The sequence below is a fragment of the Vidua chalybeata genome, chromosome 9 (assembly GCF_026979565.1).
Source record: "Vidua chalybeata isolate OUT-0048 chromosome 9, bVidCha1 merged haplotype, whole genome shotgun sequence".
In the NCBI taxonomy this organism is placed as follows: Eukaryota; Metazoa; Chordata; class Aves; order Passeriformes; family Viduidae; genus Vidua; species Vidua chalybeata.
Window position 1 is genome coordinate 649,033 of NC_071538.1, and position 23,955 is coordinate 672,987.

The 23,955-nt window shown below is 52.8% G+C and overlaps 1 protein-coding gene across 1 annotated transcript in view; it reads right to left on the bottom strand.

Moving 5' to 3' along the window:
* The window catches only part of TMEM121 (transmembrane protein 121), a 35,960-nt gene extending 12,637 nt beyond the window's left edge, over positions 1-23,323 (bottom strand). The window contains exon 1 of the mRNA XM_053950970.1: positions 23,195-23,323. The gene's annotated coding sequence lies outside the window, so the exon portion shown is untranslated. The remainder of the gene's footprint in view (positions 1-23,194) is intronic.
* Between the last annotated feature and the right edge of the window lie 632 nt (positions 23,324-23,955).

The following is a 23,955-nucleotide window of genomic DNA, read 5'->3' on the forward strand; positions in this document are numbered from 1 at the left end:
AGGCTGTGGGATACAGGATATCATTAAAATTCTAAACCTGACTTCCAACCTCAAAAGCAGGCTCTTGCTATTCGGGTCTCTCTGTGGAGGGAGGGAGGAGGGGAGGTGGGGAGAGGGTGCACGATGAATGTGCTTTGGCCATGAAATCTCTGGCTGACATCTGCACTGGCATTGAGGCCCTAGGGCTGAGGTTATCTCTGCTGCTCACACATGGGCTCCCTGGCTGGCCCTGGAGGGCACAGGCTGCCTCCCAGTCTCTCCAAGCTTTCTCCTGGCCAGCACATCGCCAGGGCTCTCACTCCAGCCACGCTGTGCGTGGGACGGTACGGCCAGAGCAGGAGTTAATTCCTGCCATAGAAAGAGCAATTCAGCTTCTGCCAGAAGGACGGGGCTGGGTGAGGTCTCCCCTGCAGAAGGGGAGGCTGGCAAGCTTAAAAGCTGGTGCTTGGACAAGGGAGAAAGCAGGATGAAGTGCTCAGACACAGCAGCCCTTGCCCTGCCCTCACCCACTGCTAGGGCTGAAACAACCCCTGTGGGGGGTCACTGCTGTCCCATGGGCCAGCTGGCCAGGACCTGCCACCAACCCCTCCAACACCCCTGTCCCCACACCTGCAGGTGCCTGGGGGTGGAGGCGATGCTCACCCGAGGACTCTGCCCATCTCCTCAGCCCTAGATCCAGGCTCCCAGCACCAGGGTGCCTGCCAGGCTTTGGGCTGACTCCTTCCCTCCTCATTCCTGGTGACAGGAAAATGTGCCTTGCCCACATTCAGGGCTTTGAGTGTGGGAGCAGATCTCTCACCTCCTGGCGTTCTCCATCCCTGCTCCCCAGCATGCTGCTGCCCCGGAGGCTCATTTCCATCTCCTGGCATCCCCAGAAGGGGCTTCACAGGGAATGTTTTGCTTGGAAAGGCTGTGCAACTCCTGTGCAAGCCTGAAATTGCTGTGTACAGAGCTGTAAGGCAAAGCTAATCCATTTTGCAGCTTAGCCAGCTGTTGAAAGATGCTGTTTAAGAGTGAGGAACTGCTAACTGTTTTTCTCCCCTCCATGAAATGGGAGGGACAAAGGGTATTCAGAGGATGAGAGATGGAGACTCACCCAAAATGGCTAATTTAGAAGCATCTTTTAAAAAGGGAGACTTGCCCTGAATTGTTGATTTTTGAAGTCATTCCTTTCTAAATGTGCTCAGAACGGACTAATTTTTCATTCTCTTTTTCCAGCATTTTAAATCAAAATGTGCATGGGAAGCTCCCTTGCTGCTGATCCCAGCCAAGCAATCATGGCTAATGCCCAGCCTCATCCTGGCACCTGGGAACAACCACAGCAGCCCATGCCAGTGAGGGCATCACCCAGCTCCAGGTCACAGCCATGGGGCTGTGAGTGTGCATCACAGGTGGGATTTGAGGTATCTCCAGGGCAGGACAGAGAGCTCCTCTCCTCCCTGGTGCTGGTTAGGGCTGTCAGAATGACAAGTTAGTTTTTGGTCTGGCAGACAGGCTGAAAATCCAATATAAATTATTTCTCTTTGGTAGACATTTAATTATTTTCACTTGGGTTTTTTAGCAAAACAAAACAACTGCAAAGAGTGGCTAGGAGCAATCCTGGGATGCTTTGTTCAGCCTCAGAAATATTTCCTTTCTCTCTGGGGTCATTTTACTCTTCTCCTTCCCTCCCCTCTGCTGATAACTTTAGATTGCATTTGAAGTAGCAAATGGCTTGGACTTTTCAGGAACAATGAATTGGTTTGCTAGAAAACGTAGATGCAGGGGAAGAGGATTCAAAACTCATTCCCAACTGCTGCCAAACAAAGGGAAGAGCAATAAAACTCCTTTCTATACACTAATGGCCACAAAGTCATCACACATATTCTCCCTCAATGGGAGGGAGTCTCTTGCCTAGAAAAGGGGGATAAAGTGTGGAGTGGAGCAGACATTTCCCAGTTTTCCAGAGAGAACATGAAATGTGGTAAATGGCAGGTGTTTCTTACTGAATTTTCCTGTGCATGATGCACGGGAAAGCTGGTGTTTGCAGAGCATCCCTCCTGTACAAAACAGGCAGTGCTGAATCCCAGCTAAAGAAGTGGTGAGATTTGGGTAGGCTGGGGGAGACTGGTGGGGACCAGGGGCTATGGCAGCCAGGGCCACTGCTGGGCTGGCAAAAAACCCACCTGGCTGCAGAGGCACAGCGAGTGCAGCTGCAATCAGCTGCTATTTTAATTTGTGTTCTGAAACTGCTTCTGGAAGCCCTCCCCAAGCACCACGGCAACATCTTGCACTGATGTTTGCACCACCATTTTCCCTGTGCCACCGTTGTTCAGCCTCAGCCTTTCCCACCCTCTGGCTGGGACCACCAGCACTCTCCCATGGGATCCCCCGTGGCCTCATTAGGCAACAACCATTTCTCATTGGGATTCCTGGAAGCCCAGGTCCCCCTGGAATCAAGTGAGATCCTCCCCCACTCCCCCAGGGGTGCTCCTCTGCTGTGTCCCTCTGCATGACAGCTCTTGCCTATATTTATAGATTTGCCTCAAGTAAGGATGGCCCCACTCTGGGTGGTTAATTGCTGTGTAATTAGGCAGCCAGTGTCTGCCACAGTGCCACATAATGCCGGCACCCTGTAGCCACCAGCAGGATCAGCTTCTCCCTGCAGGGGTGTCCCCACGTCCTCTGCAGGCCAGAGGGGCTGGGGATGAGCACAGAGGCCAAATAAGGGACAGAAAATCATTAATTTCTGCGGTCTATGGGGTGCAGCCAAATTGAGAGGGGAATCCTCCCAGCTCCTGGTCCTCCCCCGGCGCCTGGCTGGCCCCTCTGGGCTGGGGGGAGCTGGCTGAGGCAGGGTGCAGGCAGTGACCAAAGACTCAGCTCACCACAAAAACCACTGCCAGGTGTTCCCACCTCAGAAACAGCGCTGGGGACCAGGGCTGTGCAGCTGGGAACAGCTTTGCAACACGAACCCTGCTCTTCCAGGGCAAGCACCGGCAGCTTTCTGCTCTCTCCAGACTTGGAGCATCTCTAGTCCCCCAAGGACTGGTTTTGATGTGATTTCTCTTATTTCAGCTTTGCTGAACCAAGTGAGTGGAGAATGCAAGCTGGGTGGTTTGCTCCTGGGCTGTTTGAGGGTGCCCCAGTCGGGGGGTGACAGTGTTCCTGTTGTGGAGCTCCTCAGCATGCCTGGGGTCTGGATGCTCTGCTAAGGGAAGCCCTGCCAGGGGAAGCTCTGCTCTTGGGATGGAGCTGCCCCACTCCCCAGCCAAACAAAGCCCACCACCAGGGCACTGCTGCAGGGGTGGTGGGACCCTGCTTTCACCTTGTGCTGTGTTCTACAGAGCTCCCTGAATCCCTTCTTTCCAAACATCTCTTGCTGGCCCCATTGTGTGTCACAGATATCACCCTGCTCCTGTGGGATGGGCTGGAGCTGGTGGCTGTCCCCCTTGCCTGTAGTGCCAGATGGGGATTTCTAACCCCTTCACCAAACCCTGATGTCCTGCCAGAGGAACAGAGTGATGTCCTGCCAGGGTGAGCTGGCCCAGGCAGGGTGTGTTTTCCACCTCCTGGACTTGTTTGCCCACAAGACACGGGGCAGCTGTTCTTTGAGGGCAGCTCCAGCCTGCAGTGTGAGCTGGGGGGGTACAACCCCTCTGCAGTGCTCAGCCCTGCCTTGTGGCTGGGGTAGGGGGTCCTTTGACCCTCCAAACCCCCCTGGTCCTGGGGGAATGAGGAGCACACTGGTTACAGTGTTCCTACAAGAAAACTGAGCCACCGATGGCTCTTTGGGCACATCTTTGTATTCTCTTCCCATGAGAAGATTGTGATTTCTTTGTGCTGCGCTCCAAAACAGCTCAAGTACACTTGTAGGAAAGACTGCAGAGAGCTGGCTTTTCTCACCTCTGAGGTGGAACACAAGTGAAATTCTGCATGATGTTTGTGTGAGCTACGCCCTGCGGGACACCCTGTAAGCCTCGGGGCCTGGGCTATGGCAGGATGGGGAGAGCACAGCCAGATCCAGGCTTGCACTAATTTGATCTCAGCTTTAAACTGATTAGGACACATACAGTGCAATGCTGAATTACTCCAGTTTATGCTTAAATAACAACTACATACAGCTTTCTGCTGAATGAGTTACATGTGTGCAAACACACCCCTTCTGTAAATCCAAACAAGGTCTTGAAGCACAGCTAACCATTCATCACCACATAAATCTGCCTCTTCACATTGCTGCTGGTGCTGGGATTCCCCTCCTGTGCTGAGCAGCAAGCCAGCCCTGCAGCTCCTACACAACTTGGCCTGCAGCAGCCAGCTGAGCACCACCAGCAGGAAAACAACGCAGAGAAGAAGGAAGGAGAGAAGAAACCTTGTAGAAGAAACACGGGGCTGCCAGCTGACACACCTGCCACACCAAACCCCAGCTCCTGGGAAGTCATCACTTATCCCCTGTCCTGCTGGACAGCATCTGCTGCAGGCAGGATTATGGACAGCCTGTTGGAAGGGGTGGTAGATGGTGAGATCCCACCACAGGTGTCATTTCTTCTGTCAGCACATGGAGAGCTGGTATCTGCAGCTCCCTTTGGTGGTGGTGAGCTCCAGAGACAGGGAGGCTCCTCAGTGTCAAGCCATACACGTTTCTGTGGGCTGGAAGTAACCCCCAGCAGCAGTGAGTGCTTTGGGATCCTGCAGCAAGGAACAGCATTACTCATTTTGGGCAGTCCCTAGAAAAGTCTCCATTTTTGGGACAAACACTACAGATCAGGAACATGGGAATGATTCATGAAGTCTAAGCTGAGCAAGGCCACTCCACCTTCCCTTTCTCTACTGCACTGAAAGTAATAGAAAACAGATTTTTGTTTTTTCATTATCAAGCTGGGGAAAAAAAAAAAAAAAAAATAAACCAAGAATGAAGCAATCAGCTGTGGGCTCTGAACCTGACTCTTACACTGCATCCCCAATTTACCCAGGAACCAGCTCATTGCCTGAGAGCACCCAGCAGCCAAAAGGGTTTCGCTGGCAGCTGTGCCTTTCTCTCTCTCTATCCCTGCATACTAATATGAAGTAAAATAGGATGGTAATTTAATCCTATGCCACTAGAAGCAAAGCATCACACAAGCCTGCTCATCCTCTCCTCTAAGTTTAGCCCAACAGTGTATTAAAAAGCTGCTACTGGATTCTCGCCAGCCCCTACTTAGCTAAACTACCTGACTCTGCAGAAAAGCAGAACATTCTCCATTCTGTGTTATTTCTGATCCTTGGGAGAACGACCCCCATCTATCAGGGAACTTGACCCCCCACGGGGCCCACAGGAAGCCAGTGCAATTTGGAGAAATGTGTGGAGTGACAAAGGTTTTCCTGTGACTTTGGGTACGTTTCCTGCTGCCTGGAGCTGAGCTGCTGGAATCTCAGCTTGGAGTTCCTTCTATCCCTTCACTGCAAGCCCATACACAGTAATGAATAAATCTGTCCCTGCTCACTTATAAATAGTTTATAAAAGGTTCATAAATAATTTCTAGATGTTTTAATGAATAGTTAATCAATTGTTGCCGGGCCCAAGAGGTCAGCAGATTGCTTAAATCCATCAATTGCTGCTGAGGAGCTCGTGAGCATCAGTAGGACACCACCGATGTCTGGGATGGGCTTGTAGCGGATGTAAAGGGTTAATAAGCAATTAATAAATGATGCAAGTGCTCTTTTAATTAAGAGCTGTAGAAGGCCATTGAAAAATGCATTCCTGGAAAAGCCACAGGCAACACAGCAAACAAACATCTGGACCGGGTTTTGTAACCCTGCCTCTGAGGAGCAAAGCTGGCAGGGAGGTGCCAGCCTGGCCCAGCAGGCAACCCGGCTGCCTGATGAGCAGCAAACTTCCCTCCTTCAAGCTGTTTCCAGAGAAGCAGTGGCCTGTTCCCAGTGCCCTCTTTGAGCCTGGAGCCTGCACCACGGAGCTCAGCCTCCTCATCCCCACCTGCTGCAGGAGCGTCCTCGGCGCTCTGGCTGCCACGGGCAAGGTACCAGAAAGGCAGGGGACATGGATGCATGGGAAAACAAGACAATTCCCATTTTACAGGGCTCTGGCCTTGCTCCTCCCTCCTGGGGGGTTTGTAGTGAGCAGCCCGCTCTGCCTGGGGGTGGGTGACACATGCCATGCCACACCGAGGAGTTGTGCCCTGGCAATAACACGCTTGGTGTTTGGCCTCCTTAGCAGAGGCTCTTTATTATCATTAAGCACTGAATATTTCTGGATGATAAAAGCAATTAAGTGTAAAAAAAGGTAATGATCCATCCCATATTGCATCCAAAAGATATGAACATCCCTCGTAAAATTTTCACCCTAGTACAGAATGGGACCTAAATATCTTTATAATGTAAGACAGAGAACTTTGCTTACAGTCAGAACACTTATAAGGCATTCAATTAGCCACCAGAGGGTTTCTTAGTATTACCCAATTCTCCACAAGCACAGAGGCAATTACAGGAGATTCTAACTTTTTAAATTAAAGACAAAAGGCAGGAGAATTTGGATGAAACCTGTTCCCAGGCTCACCCTGGAACATACATGCAGAGGAAATTTCATGCAGATCAGGCTTAATTTACTGCACAATTTAGCTCAGAGCAAAGCAAGACTCTTCCCACTCCTTTGCTGGAAGATCCTTCTGCATGGGCAGGGGCCCAGTACATGATGTACTGCGCTGTGATCTGGTCCCGGGGTTGCCAGGGCAGGGTGCCATCCCTCATCCCACCCCCTTTGCAATGTCCCCAAGCCCTTGGGCAGGGATCCCGACCCCAGCTGCTCTGGGGGATCCATCGTGGGGACTTCTGTCCCCACAGTTCTTCTGGGGGGGCCTCTGGGTGCTGGCAGTTGGTGTCTGTGCCTTCAGCCTGTGCTGGCCCAGGGCCACTCAGCCCCTGCACACTCCTCCATGCATCACTGTGCCACCACGCTGCCATGCCCAGGGACCAATTTAGGCTGGAAATAAGGTGTCTATCTGTAACGGGCAGTTAATGGTGAGGGTAATCAATCACAGCAGCAGATTAGCGAGGGACATGATGGATTTCCTGATTCCGACACCTTTAAATCACAATCAGTTTCTCCTTCCAGAACTGCTGGGGCTGAGCCAGAAGGGATGGGCTCAGTGATGCATCACCCAGTCAAACCTCCCCACAAACTGGTGCCGTGCTGGGAGCCCCCGTTCACATCCACCCCATCCACACCCACCTGCCATGGGGTACCAGGGCTCTCCTGCAGCAGCAGGAGGAGAAACTCTCCCTGCACGGGGGCTTTGATCGCTTCCTCCTGATTTATATTTTGAGAAAGTTTAAATGGATCAAGATGTCAGATCCGTAGTCCTGCCAGCAAACACTATTTTCTTTTAATAAGGAGAGAGCAGAGGGTCATTTCATCTGCTCTACCTGTTCTGCTCCTCCGGTGGGGAGGTAGGGCTGCACCTTCCCAGCACCAGCACCTCTCCTCTCCTTTCAGAGTGGCTGTGACTCCCTTTCCCCCTCACCAGGAAGGCAGCAGCATCCCAGCACAGCTCCTCCCCTGCAGCTTGTGAGGATCCACACTCCCCTACACGTTCCTAAGGGTGTTTGCTGCTCCAGAGCCGCTCCTCACCACCACGGCCTCACAAAAGCACTGGCGGCTGCTCCCGAGCATGTGCTCCCCACAACAGACATGTCATGAGTGGCTTCACCATCATGGCAGTAGTCTACAAAGGGATCCAAAGCCATGCCTTTCACTTTGCTTTTGGCTCCCGAGCCTGCCAGCCGGGCTTGGCTCACAGGCAGAGCCTGTCTCCAGCCACCAGCGCCAGACACTCCTCGCTGGCTGCCAGTGCAAGCCAAAATCCTCCCGCGGCCGCACACCAGCCTGTGCCAGCCCAGGCAGCGGGCACCACGGGGCTCCTGGTGCAGCCACGGGGCCACCAGCCCACGGCCACATGCCAGAGGAGCTGGGCAGGCAGAAGCACGAGGAGCAGCTGTGCGAGCCCAGCAGGGCTGCGGCTGTGGGGTGCCCTCGGGCTGGCACAGAGCACTGAGGATTGCTGCGCGGTGGGGAAGGAAGGAGACAGGATCCTCCTGACACTGCCCTGCTGCTGCACATCCAAACTCTTCCTGAGGAACCAGCCCTGCTGGAGCAGTCTGGGCTCTTCCCAGGAGAAAGTGTGCAGGAGAAGGAAGCAGCACAGAAAGGTGAAGTGAAAGTTAATATAGCTGCATAAACTAACTCTGACACCACACGGGGAGCGTGCAGGAAAGTGTAATGCCGGAAAGGACTTAGGTCAAAAAAGAGGGGTTTTTTTCTGAAAAGCAAAGCACTTGGAAAACCTGAGCATATCATTACTCCCTCAGGGCATTCCCTCTGGCATTCTCTCCACGGGTATCAGACAAAGGGCATGCACACTGATGATTCCCATGCTGAAGAGCATTTTGATGCTGCTGTTTTGCCAGCATTGAGATCACTACAGTGGGGCCAGCTGTGGGAGGTAGGGCTGCAGGCAGCATCCCCAGGGCCTGACACCTATCAGCATTTCATTCTACCCAGCTGATCCCAGTCAGCATTAAAGCCATGCTTCGGCATTTCTGAGCTGCTGCTGCTCAAAGAAATCACTCTGTGCATAGTATGGCAGAGCTGGGTGCCCATGCTGCCTTCCCTGTGCCCAGGCGAGGGAGAGAAGGGCTGTGAGTGTGCAGAGAGATTCCTCGCGGGGCACTCACATTCAGCAAAAAAAAAAAAAAAAATAGGTGGGGGAAAGAGCGTGTTTACAAATCTATATATTCATACCTATATGTATGTCATTATGCTAAGTCATGGTGAGACAAAGTGGATTGGCTACAGTCTTGACGTGCTAAAATTAGGTTTTATGTAAAATAAGTATTTGCTTCATGTAGGGCATGTTGGTATTAAGATTTATTTTCATCCTGACTTATATTACTGCTTGGTATGATTGGGCAAAGCCCAGGGCACATGCATATCGTTTCCATTCACAACTTCTACATGGATTCATGACCCAGCGAGCTGAATTGCCTTGCAATCTTTTTTCCCCTGCAGAAAGCTTAATAACCGTATCAGTCTTGGAGCAGAAAGAGACCCCATGTATTTGCTCTGCAAGAAGAGCTCTTGAATGGAGTTATAGGAGGCAGGGAAAGTGTTGCACTACGACGCGAAATAACTCACGCGCACACACGAAGACTGAAAGAGTAAAAGGAGTGAACTTTATTTCTGACTTCGCAATATACAGAATTCCAAAAGTGACACTGGATTGGAGGATAACATTGCTACTTCTCTAACTACACTGGTCAAACCGATAGTCCATCACCATCAATTTTCCCCTCCTACAAAGAAGAATGCAAAACAATCATTATTTACATGACAGTGCCTGAGAAACTCCAGTAGAAATATGTAAACATCAGAAGGTATAGAAAACTTTTCAAAGAACTTTAAAACTTTTAAAAGAACAGGGCGACAGGAAAGCATCACACCAACTCCCTAACACCCATTGCCCATGTGGACTAATTTCCCAAGCGGGTGTCTGTGGGACTAACAATGGATGCCAGGGCAGTAAATGTTAGTGGAGTGCTTGCATAAACTCCAGGACAGCCCCAGGGGGAAAAAAAAAAATCCAATGAGTTTGTTTACTTCAACTGTTTAACCAAACGGCTTTGGCAAAGGCAGTTTACTGTTGTGAAGAAAGCATAAATTGAATGTTTACAGACATGGGCATGAGGGCCCCGTGCTCCTGCAGCCATAGCAATAGCTACCATCAAGAGGTGGAAACGGGGAGTTAAATGATGACTTTTATGTCCCCTGGGGCTTTCCTGAGGAACCTCCCCTCACTGCCGGGGAGCAGTTAGAGCCCAGAGGTGGCGGGGACACAGCATTTTTCTCACGGAAACAAAGGTCCATTGATAACAGCAGCCGGGGAACTGACGCTGCCCGTGGGGAGCAAGGAGAGGAGATGAGAATAGGGTGGGAAGAAGAACCTGCTTATCTGTACAGGATGGGAAAACAGGCACAGTTTGGTTTCTGCTGCAGAGGAGCAGGGGTGACAGGAAAGGCTCAGCGTGCACTGAGACACTGCTGAGAAACAGCCCCTTCCAGAGACCTCTGCCCATCCTGCAGAGAAAAAGCACCTGCCTGCAGATGGGAGAGTCACAGTCAGTTTAGTAGAAGGAAGATGTAGGTTTATAGAAAGCTTTTCTCAGATGGGCAGAGAGATTCACAAAGGACTGGCTAAAGCCCTGGGCTCCTCAGGTCAGGGCTGAGCTGTGACACCCTGATGCAAGTGAGAGGATGAAGATGTGCTCACTGAGAGAGCCTGGCCAGCTGCTTGGAGGAGCTGGGGTTACTGGCTCAGCTGAGACACCAGGTAGTTTTGTAATAAAAGGACACACTGAGGGTTTGTTATGCATCTCCCTGAGAGTCATTTTGGAGCACTGCTGCTGGGACGGTGAAGAGTTTGCAAGAGGCTGCTTTCCAGGTGGAGGTTGAGGTGCAGATGCTCAAAGCAGCTCTGCTTGGATGTGGCTGAAGAAGGCTTTTTATGTGCCAGCGACAGAACTGACACGAGGACATGCTGCTTTTGTTTGCTTTTTAAGAAAGAATGTTATCAAAAAAAGCCAGCTGTAGAAAGTAAGCTTCTATTGGACACTTGTGGAGCAATCACCACTTGTTTCAGTATAATTAATTCAACAGAAAGGAACGAAAAACAGATGGTACGTGAGGGCTTCATCCTGACGAGGAGAAAACGGATGAAGGGATCTCCAGCCTCTTCCATGTGAGTACTTTTCTCCCCTTTGGCTTATTGCCCACTTTTCCAAGGAGATGCCAGAATGCAGCACCCAGGGCACCGGAGCTGTGGGCTCTACAACCTCAGCATCCGTAGCCCACAGGGCTGCTATCGCCTGCCATGGCCCCTTGCCCTCCTCCTGCTGTCCTGGGGCCAGGAGCTCCCTGCAGGACACTGCACCCTTGCTCCCAGCTCCACTGGAACACACAAGCACCACTTCATTCCACACACGTGGCTTTCTAAAAACATCTGTGGCATTCCCTCACAAGTGTCAGCATCGACCTTCACAGCTGCCATGGCGATGAGCACCACAGAGAAGCCTATAAATAACATCGATGTGCCACACACTGGCCCTTTTATGAGCCCCACTCTTTTTGATTTACTTACATGCAAGATATTTTACAGGACAACCCAATTAAGCATGACAGACAGCTGACGATGAATTCCCGGTGATGACTCGCAAACACTTTGTTTTAAACCAAATAAAAGGATGCAGAAAACCAGTGGAAGCTACTGGTGTGATTCTGTATTATTCTCCAACCTCTACAGTAACAGCCGCTGGAGAATATCCCAGTGGAGGAGATGGGCAGAGCTCAGCAGGCTGCCCCAGGCTGGAAGTTTAGGAGGGTTTTTTGACTCAGGGCAAGGGTGCCACTGAGTTTCTAGGATGCCACAGGAACCCTGCAGCCTGGCTGCTCACATTTTGGTCTACAGATCGACCCGAGCAGGTCGCTGTGCTGTCAAATGCAAAAGTGTGCTCAGCTACCCTGTGCTGGACAGCGACCATGAATTTTCTGTGAGGCCACCGTGGAACCGAAAGCCCTCGCCCGGGGGTGCTTTGGTGGCATCAGCACGCGCTGTGCATCAAAACTCGGTCATTTCTCCTTCAGCCAGGCTGCTCATCCAGGCTTCCACCACTTCTTCAACATGGGCACTCCTCACCCAGCAGCCACCAAAAGCGATGCTTCACTTGGCAGTTTCATCTGACGCTCTGCCATCCCAGTAGTAATTTCTACATTCCAGATAAGCAACACAAATATGAAACAGAAGACCCAGGGCTTGCATGGCATGTCTCTCTCAGCCCCTGACAAGTCACAGCTATCCTGTGAGCCTCTAGCTCACAGCTATCCTGGGAAAGCCTCTTTCACTCTCTAGACCCGCTTGCATTTTCTCACCCAAACAAACCAACAGCCGTGATAGAGAGCCCTCGTCCCAGAGCTACTCCAGCCCAACCATTTTCCCAGCTTGATGGCATCTTTCTTATGCTCCCCCTGTACACCACTACACCTCTGGGTCAGGGGAGAGCATTCCCAGCAGATACAGGTGGAAAAAAGAGATTATTCACTGTAGAAATGACTGAAGTTGCTTTCTGTGTTGCTCTCTGGGCAAGGAAGTGCCTGGATTCTGCCTGAGCTCTCTGTGAGGCAGGGGCAACAAAGCCCCCATGGCACATGGGGAAAAATACAGGTTCCTCACTGACAAATAAGCACAGCAGCATTTTTTTTCAGCTCTTTTTGGCTGGAGCCCAGAACTGGATTCAGGCCCAAATATCCATTTTTAGATTTTTGATATTGAATGATTTAATGATATTGAGGAAGGCAGGGGCCTCATGAAATCCCATTCAGCCACTTGAAAACCCAATTTCTCCACAATTTTTCAAACAGAGAAAGTTTTGATCAGCTGTGGTTTGATGTTGAGTTGACACCTGAACCCAGGTGGCTGGAAGGTTAATGAAGAGCAATGAGTCCCCACAGTCACCTAAACTACCCACGCTCTGTGATTACTTGGCTTCAGGTTCATAAATTTTCCCCAAATCCACATTAAGGCTGTCAGTTCTCCCCTCCCATTCAGCATTTTCTCCTTTTATGTCTGCAGCATTTTTCTCTCTCTTTATTCCCTTCTCCCTGCATGGTTTTATTTGCCTTTGCCAAGGAAATGGAACGTAATGCGACTTTGCAAAGTTCTTTTGCAACTATAAATTTCCTATACTCCCCCTGCTAGACTTGGGCATGAAGACAGAGTTCAAAGCAATGCTAGTCTCATGAAACTCCCATGAATTTGACACAAGATCTGTGTAGGACTGCAAGGATTCATTGCCAAAGCCTGCTTATCAAGAGGACAGAATTAATTATGAGGTTATGGGACCCACCATGACCTCCACCCTGAGTGAGGGAGGCACAGGCATTGCCCAAGGTCTGAGGGCACACAGTGCTACCTGAGGTGAAAAACTGTGCTGGTTATTAGTTTGGATGAGTTGTGTAGCTGCAGAAAATGTGGGAAGATCAAAAAAGCCAAGAAATCAAAGGAGGAACCAAAGACAACATGAGATTGATTTCTGTCAGGGAAATAAGAAGTGAACAATCCAGTGGTTATATTGCTGTACCTTGCAGAGGGATGGGGAAGAGTGGAAGGAAGAGGCTCCCATTCCCAGGGAGCCCAGGGTGGTTTGCTGCTGTGCTGCACACTGAAAACCAGCAGTCATGCTCCCCAAAATTTAAGATAAATGAGAAGAACTTGTTGTTATTGGACATGAAATGAGTACACAGAAGCTTGGTAAGTTCAAAAGAGAAAAAGAGCCAGTTTTATTCAAACATCTGGTATTTATACAATTCCAAAGGTGACTATGGATTGGAGGATGGAATTACCACCTCTCCAACCACACTGGTCCAAAGATCAATCCATCATTTCTCTCCACCCACAGAGAAATATATAAACTATTCTATTTATACATGACATTGTGTGGGAACTCTGACTCTCAAATATGTAAACATTATCAGAAGGCTAAAGAAGTTTTATGAGAACTTTAAAACTTTCAAAAGAACTATAAAAGAAATTTTAATAATTTTAAAAATCAGGGCAACCGGAACTCACACAAGAGTAAACAAGAAGCTGGGTATTTTGCAAACTGATTGAAAGAAAGCTTTAAAACAGGAGCTCGTAGCTCCACAGGTAAATTAATTATGTGGAAGCTGCCCAGGAAAAGGATGTGTAGCAGCAGCATAAACTTCAGTGGCATCCCTGGTGAGCAGCACCAGGAGACTGAGGGCAAGGGGAGGTGCTGCTCAGCAGAGCCACCATGCAGCAGGTTCTCCTGCAAAAAAACAGGGAAGCTGTTGCCAGCCAGGACCTTGCTCGCAGAGGCAAACTTCAGCAGGAGCTTAAAATCCAGCTCTAGAAGATAATCACAAGGTCACAATCTGCAGCAGGGAGCGCTTGCTCGGACATAGAACTTGACCAGCCTCAGCACGAGGTGCTGCTGGCACGTCTACAGGAATTCCCTTTGCTTTTTAAATGCAGGCATGCATGTCCACAAGGGTCAGCCCCTACCTTTAATAACTCGAGAACTCGGGACCTTTAATAATAACGTTCATTTCAGACTACAATTTAAGCTTGCCGTGTAAATGACAGGCAAGGGCAAGGCGTGGCTGTAAAAAAGCGAACCCGCATCGCCTGGCGCTGCTGATGGTGCAGCACTGAGCCCACGGGAAACAGAAGAGTCATCCCAGGGCAGCAGCAGTGGCAGCTGGAGCTCTTTGCTGATTGCTGAGGACAACCAGGGACCTGCCATTTGCTTGCTGCCTTGCTGTGTCTGTGTGTGGGAAGGGTGAGGGCACGCCCGCACTCTGCCTGGTTTGCAAAACAGCACAGGGGGAAAAGTTCAGCGGGAGTGCCTGAGCTGGAAAAAAGCAGCTACATATGAGGATTAGTAACACAGATTTCTTCTTAACTGCAGCTGCTAAAGACTCCAGAGGTGTGCTTGCCTAAGCAGGTAACGCTCTGAGACATTTAATGGTGCTGGCCCAAAAGCAGCTGCCGGGGGCCTGTAACACCTGGGGAGTGAGCACGGCCAGAGTGCCTCCAGCACACTCAGCCCCTGCTCCCAGCTATTCCAGCAGGGTGCAAACACCAGGCATGTGGCACGCCCCCATCTACTTGTGCAACAGCCAGTGCAGCAGTGGGACATTGAGAGACTTCTTTCTCTTGGGAGGCCAGAGTGTTTCTCTAACCCTTCTAGCCCTGAGACCGTGAGAAGTCTGGATGCTTCCAAGGTGCTCATCTGTTTATTCACTCCAGCCTCACAATTTGAGGAACCCACTCAAGGAACCTAGGGCAGCAGAGGATTTGTTGCCTCCAGGGGTGCAAGGACCTGGATCTGCTTCCAGATGCTTCCTCTGGGAGAAGGAAAAGATGTGATGGGTTCATGCAAACCAGCAAAGATTTCCTTATGTATCCCAAGCGCCAAATCCACATTCAAAGCAGGCTCTCTGTGGATGCTCTGCACAGCTGGACTCTCACACGGGTTTGTCTGCAGAGCTGTCACGGTCTGAGACTCTGCTTTGCAGCCAGATTTTTGTATTCTGTGCTGATTTCCCGAGGGTCTTCATTTGGGCTTATCATCCCCACAGGGATCAATAGGACTGCAGCTGCTGCCCCAGCATCTGCAGCCAGCTCTGCTGAGCAGCAGTGTGGTCTGCTGGATAATGCAGGGGCTGGGAGCCAGGAGCACTGAAAGCCAGCCCAGCTCTGGCAGGAGCCTCTCTCTGCCAAGGGCTCAGTCAGGCTGATCAGCGTCTTCAGAGCCATGCAAGGCATGTCCCAGCCGGGCACTGACACCGGTGACCTCGTGTCCTGATCATCAGGGAGAGCACTGAGGAGCCCTGCGGGTGGAGCAGGCCGAGGAGAGTGGGCAGGGTCCACTCCTTCCACATCCCACCCCAGCCCTTCCCTTGGCTCTGACTCGTGAAGCTCAGTGCTGAAAGCCTGCAGCATCCGTGGCCAGGATCAAGTGAGAGGAATGGAATTAAAATAGCCAGGCTAGGCCTACATTGTGGCAATGGGCAGGTGGCTGACATATCCTCTCTACCCCAGCTCCACATTTTGGGACAGGCCTGGGAAGGAGTCCTTCTGCAGAGAAGCCTGGTGGCTGCAGAGCCAAGCACTGCTCACTAGCAGAGCCTTTCCAATCTCCCTGAGTGCTTCTGGCCTTTGCCAACCTCTTCTTGGAATTACAATTCCGTGGAATTACAGGTCCAACATCAGGCTGGAATGGCCATACCAGAGACCAGTAGCCACCTACGGTGATGTGGACCATAACTCTGGGTTAAAATCTTGATTAGCATCAACTGCATTCCTTTTGGTGGTGATTCTGTGACCCACAACTGATGCACACTTCACGCTTTGCCGCCACCTTCTAAGTATCTATTCTAATGCCTCCCTGTCCTGCTTCACCCTTCGCTCCATGCTCACTGTGCTCAGATGTGCAGTACAGGCACTGCCCAGCACTGGCATTCGGGCCTGATTCCCAGCAGCAAAGCTTTGTTACTACAACTCTGTAATGATGCCATCCTAGCCCCTTCACTCAGGAGGAGCTGGACCCACAGGAAAGCAGCCTTGCCCCCCAGTCCCTGCACACAGCCACAACAACATCACCTGGGGGGCCACTGGAGCCAGGCCCACTGGCACATTTCCTTGCTACCATGCTCCTTCAGCTGTAATAACACTCCAGTGGAAAAATTATGGATGCACTTTGCCAGGTGCCTGTGTTTGCAGTGATGGATTCTGCATCTGGTTATTAACCTCTTGCAAAAGCTCAGTGTTATCTTGCATGGAAGTAATATTAAGTTAAACAGCTGTTGATAACTTATCTCCCATTATCCGCAACTTCATTCAAGGACAATATTTACTCACATCCCAGAATCACTGCTGCATTCCCAATGGCACTGTTTGTGGAGTCAAACGAGAGCAATTTTGTCTGAGGTACTCAGAGGACCATGTTACCCAATGCCTCCTAATCCTGAACGTGCAACATGAGAAAACTCTGCAGGGGTTTTACAAGGCCTGGACACAGTGCACCATCTGCAGAGGAAAGCTAATCTGGAAGGGGAAGCCTAAGCGGGGGAGGAAACCCAGCTTGGGGGGCGTCTCCTGCAGCCACAAAGGTGCTGACCCAAATTCCCCACCCCCTGCATCCTGCACCTACCACTTGCCATTCTGCTGTTTCTCATCCTTCCTCCCTCAGAAGGCAGGTCAGCCATGGGCCAGCAGGACCCAAAAGGTCCCAGCCACCAGTGTGACCCTTTCACTTCCCTTTTTCATTCTCTAATTCAACCAAAGGATCAGAAGAGACATCTCCTGCCACTTCACTCAGTCACTCAGACTAGTGTAGGTAGGTTACTCTTAGCTGAACAAAAGAATTCCCCGGTCTTTCATTGCGGACACTGTCAGGAGTGTGGCAGTGGTTTGCTTCATGGTATTTTTCCAGGGAGTCCATTCTCTTCTTTATTACTTTTGCTGATGCTATCACAATGTGGCAAAGCCTTAGGCAGTCTTAGGCCCCGCTGTGCTGGATGTGGCAGAAACAATGATCAGAGAACAGAATTTGCATCCAAAAAATTAGATCTCTACTGTATAACTTCTCCCACCGCTGTCAAAAGGACTGGGATGGAGACTGGGCATTCTGGGATGAGTTCCCAGGTGTTTCCCACCCACACAGGCACTGCCACACACTCAGCAGGGCTCCTGCTGTCCCTGCCTCAAGTTTTCAGGTGTGAAGGCAGTTTCCCAGTGAGCTGCACAGCCTGGGCTCCACTTATGACCTCTCCTCTCCTCCACACCACCAATGGTCCACACTGCAACGAGAAATCAGATTGTGGTGACCACTGGACTGTTTTATGATGCCACTGGAGCTGGTGGAGTCAGCAGAGCTGAACCCTGATCTGTGAGCAAGTGGCAGCCCTTGGAATGGCCAAGGACTGGCAAGAGACCGTAGGTAAAGCTGAGTCTAAGCTGCAAGTGGCAGGTACATTTTAAGTGTGTCCCCTGACTCGGTACCCAGCTGTGGTGAGTTTATAGCCTTTGATATTGGTACATTCATCATAAGGAATCTCCCAGTTCCTTGGAAATACAGCATCAAGCTCTCCAGGGCTGGTTTCAGTAGTTTTATTCCCAGATAATAACCCTCTCCCTCATTTATAGCTATGTCTAGACACATAGTGAGGAAGGTGCTATAAACGCTTGATGGAAAAACCCTGTCTACCTCCTAATTCCTGCATTTCACATCCCGAGCGTGCACGGAGTACATGGTTGTAAAGTCTGTGCTCACACACTTTCTCATGCCACCAGCCCTGTGTGACAGCAGCTCGCTGTCCCTGCCACAGGGACACAGCTGGCCCAGCCCAGAGAGTGGCAGGGGCAGGAGGCTCTTTGCTCAGGTCCTGCAGGAGGCTCTTTGCTCAGGTCCTACATTCTGCCTCAAGAAAATGGCCAAGTGAGAAGAAAAGAAGGAAGAGAGGCTGCAAATCCCCTTGGGAAGATGCAGCAGGAGCAGCTCTGCTCCTCGTGGCATTTCTCAGCACTGCCCTTCCAAGCACCAAGCAGGACAGCGTGAAGAGGAAGAAATCAAACTCATATGTAAACAAGACGAAGGAGAGGACGTGTTTATTCCTTTTTTGGGGATGCTGATTCAATATTAATCAAAACCAAGGAAATCAACATAACGGAATGAAATCCTACAATGTTCAAGGCCCCTATGAATGTCAAAAAAATCATTCAGTAAGTTTAAATGCCGTGTTTAATGCACCCATAATTCCAGTGGCACTGCTCCAGTTACACCTTGTGCAGAGGGAGCCTGACTACCTGTTTTACACCTCCCCAGGGCACTGAAAACAGCTGGGGCCTCTGAGCAGGGTGGGAGTGGTCAGGGTGAATACACGCTGAAGCCTGGGGATGACAGGGCACATCACGGGAAAGGAGAATTAAATCACAGCCCCGTGGAAGATGATGGTGGTGCTGACCAGGACCAAGCACACATGGGAAGGGGCTTGGGATGGGGCTGATTAGCAACATCCCACCTCGGCCAAAACACAGAATCATAGAATCCTTTAGACTGGAAAAAGCTGCTAAGGTTGTAGGGTCCAAGCACTAACCTAGCACTGCCAAATTCACCACTAAATGACATCCCTAAGTGGCACATCTACGTATCTTTTTAATTCCTCCAGGGATGGTGACTCAACCACTTCCCTGGGCAGCATGTTCCAGTGCTTGACAATCTTTTCCATGAAGAAGTTTTCCCTAATATTCATCCCAAACCTCTCCTCGTGAACCTTGATGCCATTTCCTCTTGCCCTGTCACTTATTACCTGGAAGAACTGGGCAACTCCCACCTTTTTAGAGCCTCTTTTCAGGTGGTTGTAGAGAGCTGTAAGGTCCCCCCTGAGCCCCCCAGCTCCAGCCTGAGCTCCCCAGCTCCCTCAGCCACTCCTCATCAGATGTGTGCTCCAGACCTTTCACCACCTTTGTTACCCTTCTCTGGATTTGCTCCAGCACCTCCATGTCCTTCTTCAAGTGAGTGGCCCAAAAATGACCTCAGACAAAACAGAGAGGCAGTCAGGGACTGATGATGAGTGAGCCTATGACCCACCTGGGGTGACCCTGCTGCCAGCAAAGGTGGTGGTGCCAGTTGTTGTCGACTTTTTTTTCAGCTCTTATGTGTATTAATGCACTGCACAGCACTTGGAGCCTTCAAGATAAAAGGTACTTTCACCAGCACTTCAGTGGCTTGTTTCCTATTATAGGTCTGGTTTTGACACTCCCCCACCTTCTTATCTAACTTTCTCTACAAAGCTCTTCTCACTTTTTCATCTCTCTTCTGTGGTCCCTAGCCAGGGAAAAAAACAAAACAACAAAAACAATACCAACATATTTGTTTCCTTTTCGGAGAGCTTGAGCTTAGTCAGACACAGTGATCTAGAGACAGGAGACTTTCACAAAGGTGATTCTATAACAATGAAATATGCATACTTTGCTGTAAACGCCTCTCTTCAAAACGGCTTGGTACTTCAGGAAAAAAGGCCATTGTTTTTTTCTCTTTTTGTTTTTAACGAGCCTACTGAATGTTTTAATTAAATTGGATAGAAATTTTCACAGTGACTTGATGTGAAAATGTGAGCCTTTAAGAGTCGCCTTTGATGCTTGAGTTATGTTTTAAACACTTGATGAGTCCTGCAGAGCTGGTAATCCTTTTAGCATGGCTAATAGCTGTTGCTGGAGTGCTCCTGAAATCCTGTTTTGTTTCTGTCTTCCGGGCTGGAGGCTCCTCCAGAATGGCAGCAGTCCACCCTGGAGCTATTTGCAGCTGCCAGACCCAGGAGCCCCCACACCCCTGAGGACACCTGAAGACCCCAGGACTGGTGGACCTCTGATGGGAGCCACGGGGGTCTTCCCACACACATAACAGGGGGATGCTGGACAGCTCCAGGACGCCCCGGCAGGAATGCCACATCCCGATGGCATTTCAGAGTTGTGCCAGGGGGAGGTCAGAGGAGTTTGTGAGACCCCTCCTCGCCATCACCCTTCTGGATGGGTCACCTGCAAGAACTGGTGCAGCAGGAGCTCAGGAATGAACCCCCGAGCCTGCACTCAGCAGTGGAGCACACACCACAGCCTGTGTGTGCCATCCTCTGCTCTGTTCACCGTTGCTACCTTAACATTTCTCATTATCAAATGTTTTGAGTTCAGCTCTCTCCAGATTTGGCAAGCCACCCCACACCTTGTAAACAGGCTTTCCTCTGCTCTCTACCTCTGGATTTGCTTGAAGGATAGGTAGCAAACTGACTTTGGGGAAATGCAAATGCCTTCCACAAAGGATGCTGCAGGGAGAGATGAAAGCCAACTCCATTTGCATTAGTTCTGTAACTGGATGTTTTTTCCCTCTCCCGTTCAGACTGTAGTTCACACACACACACATTTTTGCCACTGAGCTATTTGTTGTCAGCTGCTCCTCCCAGGAGTTTTGAAGAAATCCCCATTTACACACAAAGCTACTTGTCAGGGCACCGGCAGCAAGCTGCACAGGCAGAAGGAGCATCCCAGGAGCTGGGATTCAGCAGAGCCCCGCCGTGGCCTTTTGGGCATGTGCCACCTTGCTCTGTACCCCTGTGCACAGCCCGAGCCTGCAGCAGCACCAGCAGGACCCTCCTGCCACCGCCCCCGGGCAGCATTGCTGTCAGAATAACTACAAGAAAACCAAGCTAATGATCTCCAACCCGGTGCACAGGCTGTGCTTTTAGGTGTCCCACAGCAAAATAGCGAGCCCTCAGTTTGTTAAAGCAGAGAAGCGGACACAGGAAAGCAGTCTCTCTCTCTCTGGGTCCGTGAGCTAAATAACAGAATGAGCAGGGCTGTCTCTCAGGTTGGTGTGCGTGCACGGCACTCCTGGGGATGGATATTCACTCCACTGCTGCTTCTGCCTCTCCACGGCAAGGGCCCAGATCCGCCTCTGCATTTCCTCCGAAGAGCTCCTTGGGGTGCCTGCAGGGCACAGCAAGGCACCCAGAGCCCCACGAGGACACGGGGAAGCAGCATTGGGGACTCGGTGCCAGACTCGAGCTCCAGCTGAGCTCCTGTGCCAAGCCATGCTCACTTCCCTCAGCACATCGCTCTGAGACCCTCCTCCACCATTTGCACAGCTTTTTGTATGTATTTCCCTTATTATTTTTTAAAGGGAGCAGGGGAATACCTCTCCGGCAGCGACCAGAGGAGTTTAGGAACAGTTGTGCTCAGGCAGCCTTTGAAGCCACCGAGGTAAAGGGGATGGGGCTGGAGATCCTAGTAGTGCTAGCGTCCTAACCAGAGGCATTTCTGGCTTAAACAGGCAGCCAAACATCTGCTTTCATTCTGACAGCAAGAGCTTTGCATCGGGAAACAGATAAAAATCCAGGGAAACCGATAAAAACCCAGTTCACATTCAGTCCCGTCTACTGTTGGTTGCGGCAAAACCGGTAGAGAGCCGTAAAACTGCAGAATCTGTGCTTATTTCACCTTATGTTAGCAATGTTCAGGAGAAAGGGATTTCTGAAGGATTTTTACACGCAGTGATCAGACTCCCGTACGCACATCCGTTCTTGCAGATAAACCCAGGCCACCCTTTGGTACACAACAGGCAGCTGGGAGAAGCCCGGTGCCGCCTGTGATCCATGCCCACAGGGCAGGCATCCCGCAGGCGGGATGCAGCCCCACTCGGCGTCAGGAGATAGAGGAGATCGGCAGATCGAGGAGCCGTGCGGGACCCGCGGGGCACAGCCAGCTTGGGAGGTGTGGAGGGGATGCTGCTGGGACTGGGCGCCGCTGTGGGCCCACGTGAAGGTGGCTCACAGCCAGAGCCACCTGGGTTCCCGGCACAAACCGCCACGGGACAACCTAAACCCTCGTGCCAGCTGCCCGGCTGCCCGAGGAGGAGTGTGACAGCGGCATGTCCAGAGGGAGGATTCCAGCTCTGACATGTCCCCAGAGCGGGAGCACAGGAGCAGTGTCCCCAGGCGGTGCGCTGGGCTGAGCACACCTTCCCTTCCGCAGGGCAGAGCCACAGATCGATACCCCACGCCCACGGGAAGTCACAGCTCAGCCGCACAGCCCCTCTGCGCGGTCGATGGCGACAGTCTGCCACCGTGCAGGAAAAAGAGGGAAAAGGCTGCAAACAGGGAAGCACCCCGGTAAAATCCGCACCCGATGGCACCGGCAAGGCAGGACCCCCAGCAGCACCCACGGCCCTTGGGGCACATCGGGTCTGCCGGTGGGCAGCGCCTCCGCCACCGGGGTAGGAGAGGGAAAGTCCCACTCGGAACACGTTCAGCACTCCCAGGGAAACCTGACCCCCTCGTCATGTCCCCCGGCTGTGCTGCCTCTCCCGTGGGCTGTGTCCCCTCTCCCACACTCGCTTTCTGAGGTCGACTGCGAAGGGAACGCGTTCCCAAGGCGGAAACGGGAGCATCCCGAGCCTCCCGACACTCAGCCCTGCCACAAGGCTGGAAGGAGTCCGCGTTCCCTGTGGAGAGCCGAGCTACAAAACGCTGCTCAGCCTTCAGCCGAGGCCTAGCGGGGAGCATCCCCAGGAGCGGGACGGGCCCCGCGGGGCGAGACACCCGCACCCTGAGCAGCAGCAGGCTCCGGGCATGTCCTTCGGGGCTCCCCCGTCCCACCGGCCCCTCCCGGGGCTCTCACCCCGAGGCCAGCTTCCCCGAAGCCAAGTTTGGTCCAAGAGCAACAGAACCTTCTCCGGCAGCAGCCCGAGCAGGCGACTCCGCTATCTCCCCTGCCCTGGCCGCATCCCCCTCGCCACTGCGGCCGGTCCCGAGCGGGACCCCGGGCCACGCCGCTGTCCCGCCGGGGGGCTCGGGGCTGCGGGCGCAGCGGGGAGCGGAGGGGAGGACGAGCGGCGGGCGGGGGCGCGCAGCCGGGGCAGCCCCATCGCCGCAGCATCCGCTGAGGGGGCGGCGGAAGCGCGGAGCCGCTGCCCGCTCGGACCGCAACGGGGGAAACTTGTGCCGCGTCCGAAGCCCGGCGAGACGACACCGCGGCGGAGGAGGGGGGATGCGCGGCGGGCACGGCGAGGCCCCCGGGTGCCGCCGGCCGTGCCTTACCTGCCGGGCCGCTCCGGAGGCTGCAGTCCGCGCCGTAAATCCGTGTGCCGGGTGCGGAGCCGGGTGCGGCGCCGGGCGGGCGGGCGGCTGCCCCCCCCCCCGCCCCGGGGGCCGAGGAGCCCCGGCCGCCCGGCGCTCAGCCCCGCCGCCCCCGCCGCGCTTCCCGCCGCCCCGCCTCGCCGCCCGCCGCCCCGCCTCGCCGCATCGCCGCCGCTGCCGTCGGGGGCTGCGGCCGCCCCGCCGCCGCTCGCCGCCCCGCGCCGCGCTCCGCCGTCCGCGGGAGGCGCTGAGGGCGGGCAGGGGGCGGCGCGGCGAGGGGGCCGTGCCCACCGCCCCTCCGCCCCGCGCCGCCGGCGCTGCGGGCACCGGCCGCCGCCGGGAGGGGCCGGCGGTCACCCCGAGTCCGCCGCTCCGGACGCAGCCCCGTCCCCCGGGACCTCCGACACCGGGAGCCGGGGGTTCCTCCGCCACCATCCTGCAGACAGGGTCCCCCATCCCCGCTCTCGGCGTGCGGGAGCAACCCGTCCTCCGGGAACCCGTCCCTTTGTCGCTGGGTCAGGGACTTGTCCAAGACCTCGGCACAGCCGAACGCATCCCTGGGACCGAAGAGCGGCATCAAATCCAGACCCTTTGCCTCCTTCCTCCCGCCTCCGTCCCTGCGGGCTGCGGTCAGTCCCTGAGCGCTGGAGTCCTCAGCGCCGACCTCTGGAGCCGACGCCGCTGCCAGAGCCCAGGACTCCCTGTCCGTACCCTGGGGAGCC